The sequence below is a fragment of the Papaver somniferum genome, chromosome 7 (assembly GCF_003573695.1).
Source record: "Papaver somniferum cultivar HN1 chromosome 7, ASM357369v1, whole genome shotgun sequence".
Taxonomy (NCBI): Eukaryota; Viridiplantae; Streptophyta; class Magnoliopsida; order Ranunculales; family Papaveraceae; genus Papaver; species Papaver somniferum.
Genome location: NC_039364.1, coordinates 142,279,468 through 142,295,449, shown reverse-complemented (window position 1 = coordinate 142,295,449; position 15,982 = coordinate 142,279,468).

Below are 15,982 nucleotides of genomic sequence, written 5' to 3'. Positions count from 1 at the left end.
CCCTAAGGCTTTCAAGGAGCCGGTCCCACACATCTTTATAATTCTGACCTAATTTGCTCAATTGCTCATATTGGGTCCAAACTCTTTCCAACCAACTTAGAATTTGCTCAAACGACCATCAGATGGTCCACGATAACCAAGGGCCGGTCTTATGTCCTCTTGGTCGGGCCCTCACTTCTCCATAATTAGGTTTTATCACATAATGCTCAGACGAGCACTATTCTAATAAATGATTAAACCAGCGTTTGATCGTTCTTTCACCAACTAGTCAACAAAGGACTTTGGTGCAAGCTCACTCGAGTACTTGGGAACCACATGGTTGTTCATCATCCCATATGGTCGGTCCCTCCTACTTAGTGACCTATATTCAGTAATTCATCAATTACGAACAATTGATCAAAAATTAGGGTTTCGAACTGAATGCTTTGCAAATCGTAATTTTGAGAAAGTTTAAACACCGATGATTTTGTGTCGATCCAGTAATCAACATCTGGATTAGTTACATAATATTTGGTAGGCTACCAATATTTTAATTAATTTTTTATTGGGTCATGTTACTAATAATTCATCGAATTGGGCAATACTTGCTCAGTTGCTCGAATATTGACCCAACTATCAATATTCAGTATTCATCGAATGAGCAATACTTGCTCAGTTGCTCGAATATTGACCCAACTATCAATATTCAGTAATTTATCGAATTGAGCAATACTTGGTCAAATATTGATCCAACTATCAATATTCAACAATTCATCGAATTTACAATATTTGCTCAGACGAGCAATATCAATATCATTCAAGAACTATAACATGTTCAATCCATGAATCACTGAGCATTCGTAAATCATGCTCAATTCAACAAAACTTAGACTCACTGTCTAATCAAGTCAACGACTGACTAATCAAATACACGTCTGCTTTGCAGACTCCACGTTCGTGAGACATCAATCACGTCACATGGGGTATAAATTAGGGTTTTGGTCTGGCAGCCTACGACACGAGTGTTCATTCACGATGAGAAATGTGAGTAAGTCGTGCAAACGGTTGGAGGAGTTAGCAAAGTGGTGGGTGCATTGATAGACGCATTTATGTGTCTATTTTGATCTCAATTTCATAAGTTGTTAGTACCCATTTCTGTACTTATTTTGGCATTTTGTGTCTTTGTAGGTGTTTTTGGAGAAATAAGGTTTTGCGGAGAAATTGGCACGAATAGTGGTTTTTGTGCTCGTGGGAGAAAATTACTATACAGACCCCCATTTTGGATAAGAGGTACCGAAATTACTAAGAGGCACCCAATTGATAAGGGTTATCCTCTTTACTACTCACCACCACTTTCTATTCGCACCCCAGCAGTGGATTAGGGGGACACCCTTCTTCTTCACGATTTGAATTCTCAAATTTAGCGGGAAAAATGGATTTTCACGGGAAGAAATTAGGGCTTGATTTTTGGAGAGGTTATAGAGAGATTCAATCGCAAAAACTTCTTGTATGGGCCTGTTTTGGCTTAACAGGAAAGGTATAGTTAATGGATTCGGTGAAGCTGGGATAGATAATCGATTTGAAGCAAGACAATGTCGAAAATATACTCGGAGCTTCGCTGGAAGATTTGGGAAGAGGTTTGGATGAGAATTTAGTGGACTTTCTATTTGGATATGGAATGGGAATGATCCAGTACATTGAAACAGGAAAGGTAGTTATTTAGAAACATAAAGAATGGAAGGTTTGATGTCTTGCACGATTAAACAGGGAAGTGAAGGTTTCCGGGTATTTTTATCTTTCAATAATTGGCAGTTACGTGTAGAAAAGGAAAAAAGATCCTCTCTGAATATTTCATTACATCCTGTTAAGAATTGCAACAACTCAGACGCCGCGTAGGAGGAAAAGAAGCAAGTTTTCAACCAGGTTTCGATAAAACAGGAAAGTCATCACATTTTCGGGAATTCCTGTTGATTAAAAGGAAGGTATGTGTGAAGTTAAGTGAGGATATCTTATCGAGATATTTTACTCTATCTTTGGGAAGGTTTGAGTAATACAGAGACGCGTGGAAGGAAAGGAAAGAAGAAAAATAGACCGAGACTTAAGGAGAAGAAAAAAAAAGTTATTCTCGGATTTTAGGACTATGTGGTTTATAAAAAGAAGCTACGGGACTCAAAGAAGGGAGTCGAGAGTTGGGGGCACTAGTAGGGATAATTGGGAGGCTACAGAGCCGAACAAATCAAGTTGCAGAAAAGTATTCTGCTGGTGCATAGGAAGAAGAAGACGAAGAAAAGACTTCCAGAGTCAGTCGCAAAGAACCGTGGAAAAACTACTGCAGTACACAAGTATCATTTACAGGCAGTCTTATTTTCTCTGTAACAGTTTAGCTACAACTCTTATAAACGTAGCAATTTCACTGATTTCTTCTTTTCATATAATTTTATCCTGTAAACACTTTGTGATCTATGATTATCAATTTTGAGCGTGTTTCCAATATAATGAGCTAAACCCCAACACTGGGATATGGAGGAAGCCTTATTTCACAATCGTTTGGTAACTAAAATCGATTCTCTATGACTTTTACATTGGTTTAATTGATTTATGATTTTTATTAATTATTTGTGATATCGTTTGATGGTGTATGCTTAGACATAGAGCTGTTGATACACCATGCTTGTGATTTACGATTAATATTTTACAAAATCTGCTTTTGGCAAACAAAAGAGTCAACAAAAGAGCTAGAATTGTTGTGAATCATTTATGAACCAAGTGAATGTGATTAATGGTGAAATCATAAGTCCCAGTTTCTCCAGATATTACTATCATCTTTTGTATATATTTAATAGATTAAGTCTAAAATCGAGTCTTTACAAGTCCGAGTTGAACGAACTTTTACTACCATTATCTATAATTACGTCAATTTTTTGGCGTCGCCGACGCGGATGTGTATTAGGTTTTAGGTTTTGGATTTATATTATTATTTACATTTTTTGTTCTCTTTTACGCCTTTGGTATTTTTCTATTCTTTTTCAGATTTGGAGCGAAGCTACAAGGAAAGAAAAAGCACTATAAAAGGAAAGCATCGCCAAAGAAGGAAAGAAAAGAGGAGTCCAAGGAGTGGAGAAGATTTTGTATATATTTATTTTATTTGGACTTTATTTCTTTTTAGAAACTGTAAATAGGGTTTCATTGTTGTAATTTTTCTTTTTATTTTTGGACACTTTTTGGACTTTATTTTTGGACTTGGACTTTATTATTCTAAACCCTAAGGAAGGGTTAAAAATTAAATAAAACTGTTTGCAGGGAAGGACGACGATTACGATACTGTGTCGGACCCTCGGGTTCGTACACTAACATAGGAGTCGGTGGCCTGAGTCGACTTCAACGGTTCATCGCCCGTCTGGTATGGGAGGTAAGACTCTATCCACCCACGAATCCCCTTTCAGCGGGTTTTATTTTGTGTGACAACTCACATCCCTGTAATAGAATGTCGAACTGGTATAACGATAGCCAATACAACGAATATCCGACTGAGTTTAAAAATGGACGTTAATACTTTGACCATAGTGTGAATAGTAGTTGGGAACATCAGCCTTTTGAAGGTTATGGTCCATACCATGATGAGTCCAATTACTATTCATACGCCCACCGGTCATACGAGCAAAATTCCTCTCTACTAGAGTATGCACGTAAGTTAGCTGAGTCGACACAAAAGTTACTTGAGTAGACACGTAGTTCAGCTGAGATGAATAACTTAGTTATGGACGAAAGCAATGCAACGTGTGAACCTTCTTTCCTAGACAAAATCATGAAGTCATGCGAGTCTACTCAGAAAATGTTGTTAGAGGCCCAGTAAAGAACTACTCAAAACAATCTTAATTTCCAAAATAGTATTCTAATAGTACCCTTGAAAATGAGGATAGTTGTTTGCATAATCAATATGACGATGTTAGAATTGGTAACACTACTTTTTTATATGAGGTTCGACCATTTTCATGTTATTATAATGATGATAATGATAAGGATAGTGTTGATGAAGAATCAGACACATATAGGCATAGTGATCAGGAATTTGTTACCCCAATTGAGCTTTATAATGATAATATTATTTCTAGTTCAAATCCAAATAATTTTAATAATTATTCACCTATTCAACAGGACGAGGATGGGACTAGAGATACTCCCGTTTTAGACGATGTAGTATTTCCTTTTGATTACGAAGCTAATAATGGTTTAGAGGAACGAGTTTCTTCTGAGAGTATTGTTTTAGAGTCTAGCGATTTAGAAACATTAGTCTTGGACAAAGAAGATAGACTCATAGAGATGAGTGAGGATGAACCTGACTTAGAAGAATCAATCGACCATTTTCAGGAATCTGATGACCTAGAAATTAGGGAGATTGTGACTAGTCTATCTAGAGACACTAAAAACTCTAAGTTTGGGGGTAATTATCATTCTCCCCGTACCTTACCGTTGACTCTTACAAAGATCCCTCACTTGGGACTTGACATATGTGCGTCAACCATTTTACAAGATTATCTTCATACACGTTTTCCCGAACCTAGTGATGTCCATAAGGAAGTTCAGTTGTTAGGAACCCATCCTCTGGTTGATGTGGTTTGCCCAGGCTATGATACCCAGATTGATTTCGTTTTCCCACCAAATAGTTTTCTTCCAAGAGTGGGGACGTATAAGTTTCAGATATGTCAATTATTTAGTTTTGAGACTAAACCTAAGTACTTTAGGAGATTAGAATCGACACATTTGCCAAAGATTGACCACCACTTTCATCATGGTCAATTATGTGAGTCAAAACTGATTGACTTTAAGGATACGCAGTTATTCAGGTTATTATTATGTGCTTCTAAGTTTTTACTTGAGTATTTCCAGACTCTAATACCTGATGTAACTCATCAAAGTATTTTATTTGGACCCAGTTATAGAACCTGAACCTGAACCACAGCTAGATGTAGTTGTCTTGAACAGGAAACTAGACAAGGGTGTGCTTTATTTGTTTATTTTCTTGGCAGGTTGCAGATTCCTTTTACTTGTAATAGTTTTATTTGGTTTTGATGACCCATAAATATTTCGGCTATTACTTTATGATTCTATGAGGTGACTAATCTCTTCTTAGTCTGGCTGAAGACGTTAAACTTAGCATTTCTTGGGAGGTAACCCAATATTCATGCGACACGGTAATATCTTTCCTTAACTCTTTTGCTTCAAATGGTAACAGTTTATCCTTGTTCATGTTTTTCATTTTATCTTTAGAACATTGAGGACAATGTTAGATTTAAGTTTGGGGGTTTGGGAGAAACTTTTTAGTTGCATTATATTAAACTCCGGAGCCTAGAAATTTATGCTTATTAAGGATGGCACTAATCAATCTAAGTAGATGGAAGCATCTTGGCTGTAGGAGTTAAGAAACCAATCTGATTAGATGGAAACATCTAAAGAGTCTATTCATAAAAGCACAGAGCTCGGGTGTTATAAATAACATGATAGTTTCAACGTATCTCGGAATCATCTTATTACTTCTGTTTTTATTTTTGCACAATTTTTATGTTGATGTCTGCTAGGTTGAATTAGGGTGATTGAGTACTAAAAAAAAAAATTGGAAAAAGTTAAAAAAAAAAAATGAGACCAGACCATTAGACCAATCGGAATAAATTTAATAAAATCGACCACTGGTTCCCTTGTATATGCCAGATAAGTTAATCTAGAATTAGGTTATCGACCACTGGTTCCATTTTATATTCTAGTTGTGCTGATATTAGTCTAGACCAGTATCTCAATCCATTAGGTCATAGGTTCAACTTGGCATTGAAGTCCATTCGCAAACATCTATTTATATTTCCATCTTCTTGATCTTTCATGTGATTTGTTTGATTCTGTTATATTGATGTCCATAGTGAGACTATCTGAGTAGAGATCTGCCACTTATATATGAATTTTAGTATGCTTGAGTGCAAAATCGTATGCAACAATTGGAATTTCGCATCAGGGTACTTCCTCTTGTAGTCAATAAGTATGCCAACCAAGGAGATTCTTTAGTGTCTTCCAAGGATCTGCGTAGATAGCTAGGGTTTGGAGTAAAGGTTTTGGGGGTATATCTCTGGTAAGCCCTCCCGAGACTATAACTCGGCCACTAGGGAGACCTAGGGGTTTAAAGGCTTGTTGCATATGCTAAATGCAACTGACGATGCCTGCGACAGTGAGTTAGGATTTTATTTTATAGATTTGATTTGCTCGGGACTAGCAAATAATAAGTTTGGGGTGTTTGATAGACACATTTATGTGTCTATTTTGATCTCAATTTCATATGTTGTTAGTACCCATTTCTGTACTTATTTTTGCCTTTTGTGTCTTTGTAGGTGTTTTTGGAGAAATAAGGTTTTGCCGCGAAATTGGCACGAATCGTGGTTTTTGCGCTCGTGGGAGAAAATTACTATACAGACCCACATTTTGGATAAGAGGTACCGAAATTAATAAGGGGAACCCAATTGATAAGGGATATCCTCTTTACTACTCACCACCACTTGCTATTCGCACCCCAGCAGTGAATTAGGGGGACACCCTTCTTCTTCACGATTTGAATTCTCAAATTTGGCGGGAAAAATGGATTTTCACGGGAAGAAATTAGGGTTTGATTTTTAGAGAGGTTATAGAGAGATTCAATCGCGAAAACTTCTTGTATGGGCCTGTTTTGGCTTAACAGGAAAGGTATAGTTAATGGATTCGGTGAAGCTGGGATATATAATCGATTTGAAGCAAGACAGTGTCGGAAATATACTCGGAGCTTCGCTGGAAGATTTGGGAAGAGGTTTGGACGAGAATTTAGTTGACTTTCTATTTGGACATGGACTGGGAATGATCCAGTACATCGAAACGGGAAAGGTAGTTGTTTGGAAACGTAAAAAATGGAAGGTTTGATGTCTTGCACGATTAAACAGGGAGGTGAAGGTTTCCGGGTATTTTTCTATTTCAATAATTGGCAGTTACGTATAGAAAAGGAAAGAAGATCCTCTCTGAATATTTCATTACATCCTGCTAAGAATTGCAACAACTCAGAGGCCGCGTAGGAGGAAAAGAAGCAAGTTTTCAACCAGGTTTGGATAAAACAAGGAAGTTATCATATTTTCGGGAATTCCTGTTGATTAAAAGGAAGGTATGTGTGAAGTTAAGTGAGGATATCTTCTCAAGAGATTTTACTCTATCTTTGGGAAGGTTTGAGTAATCCAAAGACGCGTGGAAGGAAAGGAAAGAAGAAAAATAGACCGAGACTTGAGGAGAAAAAAAAAAGAGTTATTCTCGGATTTTAGGACTATGTGGTGTATAAAAAGAAGCTACGGGACTCAGGGAAGGGGGTCGAAAGTTGGGGGAACCAGTAGGGATAATTGGGAGGCTACAGAGCCGAACAAATCAAGTTGCAGAAAAGTATTCTGCTGGTGCATAGGAAGAAGAAGACGACGAACAGACTTTCAGAGTTAGTCGCAAAGAACCGTGTCAAAACTACTGTAGTACACAATATCGTTTACAGGCAGTCTTATTTTCTCTGTAACAGTTTAGCTGCAACTCTTATAAACGTAGCAGTTTCCCTGATTTCTTCTTTTCATATATTTTCATCTTGTAAACACTTTGCGAGCTATGATTATCAATTTTGAGCGTGTTTCCAATATAATGAGCTAAACCCCAATACTGGGACTATGGAGGAAGCTTTATTTCACAATCGTTTGGCAACTAAAATCGATTCTCTATGACTTTTGCATTGGTTTAATTGATTTATGATTTTTATTAATTATTTGTGATTTCGTTTGATGGTGTATGCTTAGACATAGAGCTTTTGATACACCATGCTTGTGATTTACAATTAATATTTTACAAAATCTACTTTTGGCAAACAAAAGAGTCAACAAAAGAGCTAGAATTGTTGTGAATCATTTATGAACCAAGTGAATGTGATTAATGGTGAAATCCTAAGTCTCAGTTTTTCCCGATATTACTATCATCTTTTGTATATATTTAATAGATTAAGTCTAAAATCGAGTCTTTACAAGTACGAGTTGAACGAACTTTTACTATCACTATCTATAATTACATCATGCGTGATCAATCAAGTCTCCACACGGCAAGGAACTGATTTTACCACGATCTCCCAATTTCTCACTCTTTCACTCCAGAAACTGTCACACTTACTGGGATCAATGTGTTCACTATTCTTACAATATAAATAAGTCTCTGAATCCATGATTGAACAAGACACAAAAAAATCCACGAGATATTGAACAGACAATCCATTGTCTAACCAAGAATCATCGTGTGAGCAACACTCTCTCAATCATTCGAACTTATTCATCATTTGCAGAAACCCACAACACATCCACAATCCTTGTTCATTATTGATCCCACACAATTCTCAGCTTCCCTCCTACAGTTTAACCCATCTCCCTCTTTGTAACCGAATTGACTCTGGAACGACCATTGACTTGGTTTAGGCCGGATTCCTACATATTGATCTCTCGAACTCAAAGCACTCTCGTGCAGTGCATCTGTGTGAGGTTAAGCAGTTTTCTCGGTTGAGGAGTCTCATCCGTACGGTCGTCTCTTCACTTTTCCAAAAAACCAGCAAATCGTTTTTCCCCGTCTACACATTGGCCACCACAGTGGGAGATTAATCTCTTGTTTGCAATTTCACATTTTTACAAAATGGCTAGTCTTAGGTCTGGGTTAGTTACAAATACAAACGATGCTAGCACTAGCAATACTGGTGGTACTCCAGAAACTGCTCCTACTCCCAACAACGACACTGGTGATACTACTCCTCCTCCTCAAACCAACATTGGAGACAATCCTCTCTTCGGCCGGCATCCCTAAGAATTCAGAGAAAATCCTCCCCACCATAGCTGATCTCATGAAGGTCCAGGAAGTTCTCGCCAAAAATCAAACTGATATGGCCACTACTCAGAAGGAACTATGCAATTATCTTAAAACTCTTACCGACAAAATCTCAGAGAAAACTAAGGAAGGCTCGGAGAGAGGAAAAACCAAAGAAACAGACCTTGAAACTTCACCAATCCATGTGGTGGATGATGATGAAGCCCGCAAATCTGCAGAAAATCAACCTGAGAAGGAGCCTGCAGGTTTCATCACTCGTGAAGATTTGGAACGCTTCATGGAGGCTTGAGGAAAAGACAAGACACCATCCGTCAATCGTCATCAACCTCCATACCCTGATGCTACGCAGATAATCCCTCTCCCAATAGGCTACACCACTCCAACGTTCACACTGTACAACAGAACAGGAAATGCTCGAGAACATGTCTCTCGATTCCTTGAGGCACTAGGAGAGCACGAACACAACCATGTCGTCCGTCTGAAGGAATTCTCGAAATCTCTAACAAGACGAGCATACACCTGGTACAACAACATTGCACCTGAGAGCATTGCTAGTTGGGGAGAGATGGTTAACGTTTTCTACCGGAAATACTTCTTCGTCTCTCAGATCAGATCACTCTCTATGATTTAGGAAAAATGTCTCAGAATAACAATGAATATCTGAATGATTATGTGAAGAGGTTCAGAGTCCAAGCTTTGGATTGTCATGACCCGAATGTCATTGAACAACAACTGGTGGACTTGTGCATCAATGGAATGATCCCGGTCTACAGAGCCTTGCTGGAAAATTCCGGTTCCAGACTTTCTCAGAGCTTCATGAAGCAGCCAAACGATCAGCGACTACTGCACCTGCTTTAGTGGAAAGAGCAAAGTCTGCAAGGTCAAGGAACCTCGAAGCAGCCGACGCCTAGTCAAAAATCAGTACAATCTCCAGCCTTCAACAAACATTGTTGCTGAAAGGAATAAAAGGAAAGCCGAGACACAGCATCAGAGTGCTTCTCCAACATTACAGGCTCCTCTGAATGCGTAAAGAAAAGATAACCAATCATGAAATGTACAAACCTGGACCCGGCATCAACGAACGGGGAAATGATCAGACATACTCAAACTTCTCTCTTCTCATAAAGGAGTGATCGAGTTACTGGAAGTCTGGGTTCAAGATGGTGCAATCGAATTGTCGTTCATTAGGAGAGAGCCAACTGAAGAAGAAATGGAGAATCATAGGTACTGTCGCCTTCATAGGTTCATCGATCATCCAACAAGTAACTACAATATTTTGAAGCACATCTTCAAAAAGAAGGCTGATCCATAATAGCTTCAACTGGGGACTGAAGGAGTACACAAGAATCCTCTCCCAATCAGAACCTTCACACTCTTTGAACAACTAATCAAAGAAGCAGTTCAGTCATTGATCGAGCACATCTGCGAATTGATTTATCTATCAAAGGCTCAAAGGATGGACATGTTTGCGGCTTTGAACCATATAGTATCTAGGAAACGACTGTCCGTTCCAGAAACGCTCCATGAGCCTCCAGTCATTGACAAAGAGATGTATGACTGGGGACTGCTTACCATAGTCCATATCAAGGTAGTTAATATCGCGTATCGATATTGTATCGGTCGGGTCCTATACACCTTGTTTGTGGGTGAAAACCGTTTCTGCTGATTTTGGTAATTTTTGGTGTGTGGATGAGAAACGAGCCTAGACCCTAAACAATGTACTGCATTGGAGTACTTTTGATTCGAGAGATCAATCTGTACAATCCTGGCCTAAACCAAGAAATGGTCGTTCCAGGCTTTCTTCTGTCACAAAGTGAAGGATAAGGGTTGGTCTTAGGGAGGTAAGCGAAGAGAGTGTTGAGACCAGAATCGTTGATTCTGAAGGTGTGGTTGTTTATGACTTCTATCAGAAAGTACAAGTAGATAGCAGAATGGAAAGCTACCAGGTGATTTCTAGATACTGTGTTGTTGCCCACCAAAACTTGTTGTTTCGTGAAAATAGGTGAATCCTATTTATACAAGTCATATTGAAACGTACCCTGGTCTCGTAGGAAGTGGAAACGATTGAGTGGTGGAATAAAAGAGTAACGTGTAACCGTCAGACGTTATGCTTCCATGATGAAGGAAGTGAATTCGTGTAATCATCAGACATTATGATTCCATGATAAAGGAAATAAATTTGTTTACACCGTTACTTTTTACCACCACTAATTGTACCGCTTCATGACACTTTCTTGTAACGGGCGCATTGCACGCCGCACGATGTAAACCGCTAGACCAATACCCTGATGAACATCCCCCAGTTTGTGACATGTTTGATGTCTCGAGTATTTTCATGGAAAACATATAGCACTTCGCTACGTGTGGCAAATCAAAGTCAAGGGACTTACCGCTGTAAAATAACATGTAATGCTATTAGGCTCGTTTTGGATGGTCGCCTAAAATTTGCCACAGGTTTGTCAGTTCGGTGGCGAACTTCGATGGCGGAGATCGCATCTCATGAAGGAGGGTAGCCGTTGATTATGGCCACTAGATTTAGGTATATGGTCGCCTGAAACTTACCACAAGTTTGTCAGTTCGGTGATGACCTTGTATAGATGAGATTGCATCTCATGAGGAAGGATGGCCATTGATTATGGACGCATCTTGTTGTATAGCGAAGTGGCGCCATTGTCATAGTGGATCCTGGTGGAGCCATGGCATAGCGGCATTCTAGTGGCATGCCAGTGACGTAGCCGTGGCATAGGGGCATGCCAGTGGCGTAGCCGTGGCATAGAGGTATGTTAGTTGTCGTGGCATAGCGGCAATGCCAGCGGCGTTGTAGCATGGCCAAAGACGAGGTTTGTCGCCATCGCCAAGGTTAGGGTTTGACAGCATGACCAATGCTAGGGTTTGGCACCGTCGTTTTGGACCCACATGTGGCGTGGTAACATTGGCCCTGTTTCCACATCAATCCCAACGCTATGGGAAACGTTATTTGGCTTTGGTTGGCGTAACAACTTTTCCCAAATTAGGGTTTTGCATGTCGAAATCCTAATTGGTGCGTGTGGCATGCGGCCGCGGCGTGGCGATACTTTTGCGCAAATGGAACCATATCTATGCCAAAGGAGTTATGGCAAGGCCATAGTGTGGAAACGGTCACATGAGTAGGGATTGTCGTGGGTGGCTATGATATGGCGCCAACCCTAGGGCTTCCTGGGTCCCACACGGCTCGTGGAATAATTTGTGTGACGATTGGAAACTAGGGCTTTGGTTAATGCATAGGCGTGCTTTTGACCAGAAAACCATAATCCTAAGATTTTCATGGATTTGGACACGACAGGAGGTAGGTTAGCACATAGGGAGCTATTTATGGAAGGTTGCCACGAAGTGGCAAGTTTGCATGTTACTGCGGCAGAGTGGCATGTTGGCATGCCGATCAATATGTTGTTGTAGAAGGGCGACTTTGGATTGCCAGTTAGTATGGTGGCGCGACAGGGTGCGTTTGGCCTTTAATGTATGGTGGAAAGTTTAGAGCGAATTGATTGGCCAAGAAAAGGGGGTCGGCCAAACATAAGGCGCGGCTACACTTCTGGTGAGAGTGTGACGTATTTAGAGCGACTTGATTGGTCGATAAAAAGAGGGCCGGCCAAGCATGGGCGTGGCTACACTTCTGGCGAGACTGTGGCGGCTTTAGAGCGACCTGATTGGTCGATGGGAAGTGGGGCCGGCCAGTATGGGCCCAGCCACAACTTATGTGCGTGTGACGAGTTTAAAGCGACTTGATCGGTCGAGGGAAATAGGGCCGGTTTAGGATGGGGAGTAGCCAATGAAAAGTGGCACCATCTGGCCTAAGGCATGGCCACGCCTCCCTTTGCTACTGCGGCTCCCTGTTTTTTCTGATTCTGGGTAGGGTTTTGCACCTACTAATCCATAGCGGATTAATTTCCTAGTTTTCCTAGGCTTACTTTCGTCAAGCAAGGTCTGGTATACTGCGAGGCGTGAAACCCTAACTTCTGCAAGTTAGTCAGGGAAATTGATTGAATTATACGTGTTGACACAGAGTTCTTTTAAGTCCATTGCCAGAGAGCAACATGCTTTTCTGATTTGAATACCTTATGCAAAGAACATATCCTTGATATTTGGAAATTAGTGCTACTCTGCTACGAGTGAACACAAATCGTCATGCCATATCAACATTAAGGGTTCAGTCGGGGAACATAGCATAGAAGGCATTCAAAGGAACTTATATTAAGTGAATATAGGCAAGGCACCGAAATTTACAGAACATCTGGGATGGTTGCTACATTCGCCAGTCTGGATAAATTTCATGTAGATATATTGAACGGCTCAATAAATATGCCAGCAGAGAGGTTAACACTCATGGCTCTGTTTCCTTGCAGAGTGACGTCACATCAGATGCAAGGTTTTACGATTTTAACCCTAGGCTAAAAACCACCATCAACATTAAGTCCCCTGCTTAGCACTTTACGGTGGCATCGTTGCGGGGTAAGCATGAGATGGTGACAGACAAGAGTAAAATCGAAAGGGCAAGACGTGAAGGGACTGTCAAGGAAATTCAACTAACCTTTGGCGGGAGGCATGAGGAATCCGTGATCTTTGTATTGGTGGTTTTACATAAATTCTGCTTGGCCATGGTGTGTTGGCATCAGCGCTGCAACTTTGGCTACTGATCGGCAGAGATGGTACTGAAACTTGGTACGCGGAACGGGCGCTGTCTGGTTAGGAAAGGTAGATGGCATTGTTGGCCTTGAATGATGGATGGCGCTGCTTGCTTGGCTACATTCATGGAATGGTGCTTGTTAGAGCATTGCTCGGTCGAACTCGCATGCGTTTCTATCTCAAGCATGTTTGTCAATGTTAGTGATAAAAACTATAAGTCTTGATTTCTAGTCTATTATATCTAAGTCTTGGACTATGATAGAAAGCGTAGTTGATCTCAAGGAATTCATGTCGATTCATCATACAAGTATAAGAACTACTCAACGAACCGGTGGAACTTCTCGACAAAAAGGTATGTGAATACTTGAACTTATTTAATCACTCAAAAGTCTATCTACTTTATCTCCTACTTCTTGAGACAAAAATTCGTATGTTATATATATAGACTTTATTATACACATTTGGTATTTCGATCCGAGTATACCTTGCCTATATATATCTCGAAATATGAGTTGGTAAGCTTTTCGCTTTAACCAAGTTTATCTTTACCATGTGACGAAATTCATGATATGTTTCAATCGTCTTGAAAATTGCTTTGACGAGAAATTGTGTAACAACTATATAACGTCTTCTAAGAATATTTCAATGATTGAAATGAGAGTTTAGATTACATAACCAATGGTGTTCATAAGCATTGTTGTGGAAACACATTTATGTATAAGTCCTATTCCTTGAACCAAAGTTTACGAACTTTGTTGATCAAGAGAAACGGAATGTGGCGTAGCCAAGTCCGCGAACTCAGTCCGCGAACCGGCGTAAGTTTTCGTTAGAGAAATTCTACTAGAGTTTGTGAACTCCTTCCGTGAACTTAAGTCCGCGAACCCAGTACGCGAACTTGAGTAGGTTATATCTAAAGATGTTGATCGTGACCTAATACTTATAAAGATTAAGGAATGTAGTATGCAAACCGTGGCTATAAAGTTCATGAACCGATTCAAGTGAATCACATCATCTTTGCTTCAATTGTGTCTTGTATAGTTACATAAGATTTCCTTGCAATTGAACAACTCTCTATCTAGTTCATCTTGAAGTCATTTGAACTAGTTATGGTGAAGAAGAACATGGTTGATATGAAATGCTCATATGGATAACCTTTGGATAACTATTGTTGAACCAAGAAATGCATACGTTTGGGTACGGTTAACAAACCTAGAAGCGTGCATTTTCAAGTGTGTGTAACAATCTAAGTTTTCGATCTAACGGTTGAGAAATATTAGCTTGAATCTAAATCAGGTTTTCATCTAACAGTGGATATTGATTGCTTTGTTACCAAGGTAACTTAAGTGAAAACCCTGATTTGAAAGACTATATAAAGAATACATCTAGCCTTGTACAAAACTAATCCCCACACATTACGTGTGATACTATTTTGCGTGCTAGAGTCGTTTCTCTTTTAACCTTTGGTTTTCTTCTTCTAAAACCAGGTTAACGACTTAAAGACTTCATTGGGATTGTGAAGCCAGACCGATATTACTTTTATCGTAGTTGTGTGATCTGATCTTGCATCTTATATCGTACGAGTATAATCAGATTTATTGGCTTGAGATTGATATCTCCGATAAGCAACATATAAAAAGTAATCACAAACAACTTCGTCTCATTGTTTGTGATTCCACAACATCTTGTTTCGCTACTATAGGATTAATATTGTTGTGAGGTGATTGATAACTCTAGGCTATTCTTCGGGAATATAAGACCGGATTATCAATTGGTTCCTGTTCACCTTGATTATTATCAAAATACGGAACAAAACCTTTTAGGGTTTATCTGTGGGAGATATATTGATCCTTTGATAGACTTGTTTTTGTGAGACAAATTCGTTTATTGTCAAAGCCTGCGATTTTGGGTCGTAGAAACTCTTAGTTGTGGGTGAGATCAGCTAAGGGAATCAAGTGCGCAGTATCCTGCTGGGATCAGAGGCGTAGGGAGTACAACTGTACCTTGGATCAGTAGGAGACTGATTGGGGTTCAACTACAGTCATGTCCGAAGTTAGCTTGGAGTAGGCTAGTGTCCGTGGCGGTTTAATACAGTGTGTGTTCAATCTGGACTAGGTCCCGGGGTTTTCTGCATTTGTGGTTTCCTCGTTAACAAAATTTCTGGTGTCTGTGTTATTTCATTTTCCACATTATATTGTTTTATCTTTATAATTGAAATAATACAGGTTGTGCGTTAGATCATCAATTAGAGTAATCCAAACTTTGGTTGTTGATTGTCATTGATTTATCCTTGGATATTGGTCTTTGGTACCATCCAAGTTATTGCTTGTGTTTGATTAGTGACTCGCTGATTTCTATTAGCTTGAGTAAATCAAAACAAGAGAGAGATATTAATTCCTCGATATACATTAATCTAGATTGAGTCTGAATGTCTAGTTGATTCTTTAGTAAA